Source organism: Leguminivora glycinivorella, chromosome 13, assembly GCF_023078275.1.
Source record: "Leguminivora glycinivorella isolate SPB_JAAS2020 chromosome 13, LegGlyc_1.1, whole genome shotgun sequence".
In the NCBI taxonomy this organism is placed as follows: Eukaryota; Metazoa; Arthropoda; class Insecta; order Lepidoptera; family Tortricidae; genus Leguminivora; species Leguminivora glycinivorella.
The window spans coordinates 10,914,323-10,922,414 of record NC_062983.1 but is presented as its reverse complement, the minus strand read 5'-3'; the positions used below and the strand labels follow the sequence as shown (position 1 = coordinate 10,922,414).

Here is an 8,092-nt window from a genome sequence, read left to right as displayed (position 1 = left end):
TGATTTGAACCGAGGACTGTGTGGTCCGTTACAACTGCCCCTTTTATTTTCGTTTGATTCAAGATAACATCTTTGTGTCAAACGAAAATAACCAACAAAATAATTCAGTTATTGAAATTTTCAATTTCCCCTTTCGTCAATGTGGTGAGTAAAAGTGACCAATACTCAAAAGAACCTCACTGATCCAGCACGAATTATGAACTTATTGGTTATCCAGACACATGAGTCAAATTGCCACCAGCCAGAATTCCCATTCCAATAAAGCATTTGGTTGTGAATCAAATGTACCCTAATGGTAAAATCTTTGCATCCTCATATGGGTAGTTTAATCACATTGCACGATTAGGTAACCCGCTATCTACATTGCCCAGATATTATGAACCTACAAAAATCTCTTTACTAGAATGAAAAAGCCTTTCAATTTCTCAGGTAACCACCGACAGAAGCGTAGTTAGATCTTGTACGTGAGTAGGTTTCCTTTAATATTAAATGTTTGTAAATTATAATTGACTTCATAAATCATATTTGTATGTTTCACAAACTCCTACCGCTACACGTTCGTCTGGGTATTTTTGCAAATATAACTTTCTACCTATTGGGTCAATGCGAAGCAAGAGTAACATGAGTCACGATTTTAAAGGATGTTCGATTTATTCACGACGCAAGTTCAAGTGTCAACACAAACCTGATAGGGTTTCATGGCACTCTGGTGTATGAACAAATGTAAGATTTTTAATATAGAATAAATAAAAAAAAAAATAAAAAAAGTGATAATCTTTCCCTAAAAAAGTGTTACTTTCCAGACACTTATATAGATGAAGCCGTGACTCACGTTATTTTCACCCTGTTGTATTTGGTAAAACTAATTAATAAACTATGATGCCAGATTAGTACCTACTTACTACCAACTATTGTAACGGACCACACAGTCCTCGGTTCAAATCATAGGAAATATTTATTAAAACAGGTAACCACCGACAATTGTTCTCCCCATAGTTCGAAAAACCAGTCCACAACTCAATACTAGTCAATAATTTTCCTCCTTTCTCGGCATATGTCCTATGTATATTTATAAGAGTAATCAGACGATCAATATTTCAATCTTATTGATAATGTTAAGTCACCTTTTGTGACAAACAAAATTATCTGATTTATCCCATAAAGACACAGGGTGTGTGTTTAGTTCGTTTATTAGCGGCATGTAGAGTATGTTGTTACCAAAAGAATGTACCTGTAAAAGGTATAAATTATTTATCCTAACACCTAACTCTCGTGGTAACAAGTTTGTGTAACCCTTTCCCCATTTTAAAATTCCAATAACTGCCGTCACTATTCAGACTTGCAAACATGAGGAAACCCTTCAATTGAACTCCACCCATTCATATAGCTAAACCTCTCTTCTTTCTTTTATGTGACTCTCATACTACTCATTCAAATTTCATCCTTCCTCATACGCTCATTTTTACTGTTTCTGTCATACCTGCAAGCCCACTTAGATAATGACAGTACAAAAATGTATGATGTTATAATTTAATAGCTCTCTTTTTTTTCTATTTCAACTTTTTAATTAATCAAACGTTAAAATATATACTTATGTCATAAGTACTTATCTATGTTATTCCTTTACTTTACGAATCAGCCTACGTAAACACGACTTACATTTAACTTTCGTATTGACCCTATACAACCGTAAGCACGCAAAATTGTAGGCAAAACTACAAAATATTATATGTACATACATTTTGTTAACCTATAATTCAAGACGCAAAGTTAAATTATGGAATAAGATACGCAATACCGCTATGAATTCTACTTTTGTAAGTAGGAAAAATAATACAAATAACTTGTTAGTCCGTTTTCACACTATCCGATCCGACATCGGAAACCGAAAAGATTTCAATGGAAACAAATTTATAGTTTAAAAAAACACTAGAAAAACACACTTTTACATAAGTGCATGTAACAGCCAAAACAAATTTTGGATCGCTCAAGCCATCCCTATTTCCGAGCTTCATCATCAGACCATGAAACCTAATCATAGTCAAAGTTTATTACAATACTTTTCTAAGAAACCCAAAAACAGCTATGATACGATGTTCCATCATGTAGTTCCAGTTCGTATCTTCCGGCTCCTTCATCAGACCTTGAAACCTAATCGTAGTCAAAGTTTATTACAAGACTTTTCTAAGAAACCCAAAAACAGCTATGATACGACGTTCCATCCTGTAGTTCCAGTTCGTATCTTCTGGCTCCATCATCAGACCAACTCAACAGTACCATATTTTTGCAATGTCATTGGAACTACATACAGCTGCCAATTTTCATTACGCTACGACTCCTGGAAGATGGTTAAATTAGCTCCCCTAGATTCCATTACATACATAGTCACATACACAACGACCTAAAAGCGTGTTATTAAAAATCCAAGATGGCGCCTGCAATGCATGGGACATCGGTCCGACATCCGACATCGGACCGGACAATGCGAAAATGCACTTACGCCTAACTGCTTTGATAACGTCTACTAACACTGTAATATAGGTAACCTATCTTCTAATAATATCGTTAAGTACTAACATACACACATACCTACATACTGACCTAAGAAAAAGAATGGCGTTTCGAACAGGATACGAGCGAAGCCGCGGGCAAAAGCTAGTAATTACTACACTATTATGCACTACCTATTCATCTTATTTTTTAACTAGTATATGGTTCTACGATCCGTTATTTAGCAAACATAGAAAGTTTGAAATTTGGTGTTTTTCAACTGACCTTTAGATTTGTCGGAGTATACTAAATGTCTAAACAAAGTTTGACGTTAATAATATTTTTCTCCTTAATAAAATTCCACAGAATATATGTATATGAGTCATAGATGTTTTCCATGTACATAAGTATTTATCTATTTAAGTAGGTATATCGTCGCTTAGCACCCACAGCACAAAATTTGCTTAGTTTGGGGTTCAGTTGAACTGTGTAGATGTCCCCAATATTTATTTATTTATTTCATATTTATATAAAAAAAAAGCATTAAGATTGAATGTAAACGTCAAATCACTGTCTCTATTTTATTATTCTACAATTCGTTCCACATAGTCTGCAGAGCCCCATTCATACTGGATAAATTTTAGTCGCATCCGGTCCGTCAAATGTCTTATGATCTATAGAGCCCTTTTTAGGGTTCCGTAGCCAAAATGGCAAAAACGGAACCCTTATAGTTTCGTCATGTCCGTCTGTCCGTCTGTCCGTCTGTCCGTCTGTCCGTCTGTCACAGCCGATTTACTCGGAAACTATAAGTACTACAGTGATGAAATTTGATGGGAATATGTGTTGTATGAACCGCTACAAAATTATGACACTAAATAGTAAAAAAAAAGAATTGGGGGTGGGGCCCCCATACATGTAACTGAGGGATGAAAATTTTTTTTCGATGTACATACCCGTGTGGGGTATCAATGGAAAGGTCTTTTAAAATGATATAAAGTTTTCTAAAAAACATTTTTCTTAAAGTGAACGGTTTTTGAGATATCAGCTCTCAAAGTCGTAAAAAGTATGTCCCCCCCCCTCTATTTTTATAACTACGGGGTATAAAATTCTAAAAAAAATAGAGGTGATGCATGCTAATTAACTCTTTCAACGATTTTTGGTTTGATCAAAGTATCTCTTATAGTTTTTGAGATAGGTTGATTTAACTGTAATTTTGGTTAAGTTATTGGTTTATTATATTTGCTGCTACGGAACCCTTTGTGCGCGAGCCCGACTCGCACTTGGCCGGTTTTATTGATTTTTCTATGGCAACATTTGCTATGCTGACGTCATTGCCACGTCATTACTGTCAGTCAGACAGAAATAAAAGAAAAATGGATGCCGTTCAGACGTACATGCATTATTTGGAACTGAAAATTACGTAATTTATCTACCTGCTGGCTTGTATTTGTTATAAATCATAAAAAAGTGAGTAATACATTAACTAAGTAATGATATATGTTGTTAGTAATGTGGTAAATACAACACAAAATGTGTATAACGAATGTAATAAATAAATGCTTGTTTGGTTTTAGATTATGGAAAACATCATGAACAATAATGAAACAAACCGAACCTTTAGCTACAATAATAAAATGACCCCATGACGCCAGTGGAACTACGTGGTTTTCTTTCATGATGATTTGATGATACCTCAATGGAATTGAGCCAAGTTTTCGCCGTAAGTAATAACCTATTTAATTATTCGAAATTTAACTTGTCCATCACAAAGCAGTTTATAGTTTAGTTTAAAATCTTGACATACTAAAATAACGAAATGATTTTCAATAGAGAGGTTATCTAATTCCTATGGCGCACTAAAATAACATCCTAATTCTGGTCTTAGAGATGAGGAGTATTAGTAAGCCTACAACTTCCTATTTCTAATGTCTGCCTATTGACATGTTTCAGGTATTGGGTGCTAGATGCCCCTTGGAGTTAAACCCCAATGCCACTGTACTACCTTACCAGTTATGTGTGGGTGTCTTAAGGCACCCCAGAGATGCAAAGGGCCTTCACAAACTCACGCCACGCCTTCCTATCTTCAGCAACCCTCGTGACCTCACTCCAGCAGCTCAAACCTGGGAACTCGCAGCTCATTTTCGACGGACCGCTTCCATGAGTAGACAAGGCACCGACGATCACGGCTTGCATCACCTGTACTGCTATGTAATATGTAAGTTACACTTTAATGTCTAATGATTCTGTAATCTGTTAACTAATCTCACCTAGTGATAATTATTTGTATGCTTTGAATTATAAGATACGGGTTCGAACCGCAAATCATACCGATAAATACTTGAGAACTGTCATCTGATATTTGCCAGTTGCTTTTGAGTGAAGGAAATCATCGTGAGGAAACCAGACTAATTTCAATAAGACCTATTGAAAATTAGTGCCTACGCCAAATCCTGGAATTAGCTGTCAAACAGACTCCATGCTTCCATGAGCCGGAATAATAAAGTATGACCAAGCAATGTTGGTTTTAAGCCAAAATTGTATAAATGAAGAATGTAAGCATTACCGAATGTCAATAATAAGAATCATGCTTAGTTTGTAATCAAGTAGGCCTGTACAAAAATGCCCCTTCAATTTTTATTATTTATTTACCTTTTATGTTGTTAAGTCAATTATTTCACTTTGGTTTGACTAAACTTTATTTCGATAATGTATTGTATGATAAAATTGAAATTTATCCCGTAATTAAAATAAACCCTAATTAATAAAATGATCAAATACCTATTTAGTTATAAAATCTCTACCAATCTTATTCTTATAACTTATGCTTATAACTAGGACTTATTTCCTACTTAATTAATAAATATTTTCTTAAATTTTCCAGAGCATGCTGAACAATGCTGCCATTATACTAGGATCAACGTCCTGCCCCTTCCCCGGCTGTGTACAAATTGGAACTCCATTGGCATGCCCCTTTGACTGAGCAACTTGTGTATGTGTGTGTGCTCGAAACACATTCACTTGCAACAGAATGACTCCCAGGCTGACCTGGCTCAGTTCCTGTATGTCTGATCTACATCCACAATGGTAAAATGTTTTATTTATTTATTTATTATTCTTTGGTTTACTCTAGGGTAAATAATATTGTTTGCCCTTATTCCTGATTCTAATAATAGTAAGTCTATTACAGACTGACTCCATTTGTTCATTCAAACTATTATACTGTGCACTATATTTGGCACAAACACTACTACTAAGTCTAAAATCTTGAGTCTAGCTTATCTACCTAACCAGTCAAATTGATCTATGCTAACCTGCTGCATCCACTGATAACTGATTCAAAAAATCAAAACACAGACAGACGGATAATCTGACAAATTAAGTCATAAATATAGGAAACCTATGATCAACTTCCTCACTCTATTTTATAGTATACTAGAATTAGTGTAATCACAATCTACTGATAAATATTTTAAAAAGCTTGCTCTTGGCAATTATGCTTTCCTATTGTAACCTTGGGTTATATTGTAGACTACTTCAGAGATAATAACAGGCTACAAGTTACCTATTGAACTGAAATTTTATAAGCTCATTAAGTGGGATGACAATACAATATTACAATATCATTAAAAGCCGACTTCATGAAGATGTCTGACAAACAATGCAATTCATTATATGACTTGTTGACCTGTATGTATAAAAAAAGGAATGCACATCCAATAGTGGAATTGCATTCTAAATGTTTTAACTGAAATGTATTTACCCTTCATTTTTGTTCCAGGTTTCAATGAAAGAGTGAAAATTCTTCTCCCTGTACAATCACTTCTAACACCTATACTGACTACACCAAATATGATCATCACTCAACGTGTCTCACATCAAGATACATTTCAAAAGTCATCGAGAAGAGGAACATAATATCTTTTTTCCCATTGTTGCCTGAATAATCCTAACTAAAAGTTACTTCTCTATTCTATTTTTCCTGCATGGAGTGGCGCTTTTCCGTCTAATGGAAACGAAATGAACAAATATGCTCTGGGTTTTTTTTTGTTTTTGTGCACCTTTTCAATATTACTAATAAAGCATTTTGTGGGTGTTTCATTTACCACCTTCCTTCATAATTTTGCTAGTGTGTGATTCACCATATTCCTAATTATTAAATGCAATAGCTACTGCAATCTGTTCACTGATGGGAATCATTTCATGTTAACACAGCTTTGAATACTATCTTAAATAATGACTCAGACTGACTGTCAATAAAAATATTCCTAGCTATAAGCTTGCCTGAGGTTAATGAATGGTGTGCCTAACTCCTTACTTGAGTACTTAAGAACTATGCTTAAATTCTAGATTGTATGTTCTTGACATTTTTGTCAATAAGCTACTTGAATGTTTGTCTCTTTCAAGTAATTATAATTTGTTCACACTTCAGTGGAAGACAACTAATCCTTAGTTGTTAGTAAGTATGAAACGTGCTAATTGCTACTCGTTTCCCTATGATTATGAATACCATTACTTATTCTATTGTTAATTTTATTTAAAAATAAATCAAAATCAAATCAATGAGTCGCCCTGTTGACAACATAAGATTATTGTCAGTATAATCACAGCTAAAATAAATATTTCACAGCTTAACGCTTGTCTAGATCAATCATCATTTTATTTCCTAGTTCTTCTGTAGCTGATAACAGCTTATCACTAATCAGTTGATAACACGAAAAAGGGGCGAGAAGATAGTGAGGTAAGAGTGAACATGATGGTGTTCTTGCTGTCAAAGTGACATTTCTTACCATGATATGCGACACTGACACATGAAGAATAGATTTTGACAAAATGTACTTAATCAAGTCTGTGTATCGCATACTGTCATTAATTTAGCTTATTCTGTTTCTTAAAAGAACATGCCAATACTAGCAACTTGTACATGACATACATACATACTACATGCCAAATCTAGTTAGAAATCAATTCCTACAGAGGCCCACAGAGCAAAGTACCTAAAATACTAGCAGTATTTCCTTGCTTACTTCTACTTAATTTAGTGAGACTGGCAGATATATTATAACCAACAGAACGGAAAATCTTGATTCACTAAACAGTAAAAGTTTCCTTTATCATAAAACATGTAGAACCTTTTAATTTATTTATACGTATCTCAGTATTTATAATCTTCCATGATATCGTTTTAAAGAACCCTCGACACAAAATTACCACAAGACAGTCGATCTGTGCGTAATTGCTTTCAGTAACGACTAATTTGTTTTAGTACAAAACTTTCCCAGTAGATAAATATAACCGATACCATTGAGGTTTTATTTTTGCTATAATCTCTTCATTATCGCAACAGAATAAATATTAGCTAGAAAACGAATAACTTTTCTAAATTTGCCATTCCAATTGAATTGTTTCATTGACAGCTGGTTTGACATTTTTACAATAGCCTCAAATACTTTCTTCTATCCCCGGTGTCCCTAGTCGATGACAGTTTTCTGCACGTGTTATCTCTTATCAGTCTGTACGCACGTTGTTGATCGATAATTATGTTATTGTTTACATACAATACCATGTGCACACGCGATTCCAATTATCGTATAAAGCCGCGTCC

The 8,092-nt window shown here is 34.4% G+C and overlaps 1 long non-coding RNA gene across 2 annotated transcripts; it reads left to right on the top strand.

Moving 5' to 3' along the window:
- Window positions 1–3,858: 3,858 nt before the first annotated feature.
- Window positions 3,859–7,520, top strand: LOC125232541. Of its 2 annotated transcripts, XR_007177757.1 has the most exons (5): window positions 3,859–3,957; window positions 4,065–4,210; window positions 4,441–4,705; window positions 5,372–5,574; window positions 6,269–7,520. It is a non-coding gene; the product is annotated as an uncharacterized LOC125232541 (long non-coding RNA). The 2 variants fall into 2 exon arrangements; XR_007177758.1 differs by lacking the exon at window positions 3,859–3,957 and having other exon boundaries at window positions 3,968–4,210; window positions 4,578–4,705.
- Window positions 7,521–8,092: the final 572 nt, after the last annotated feature.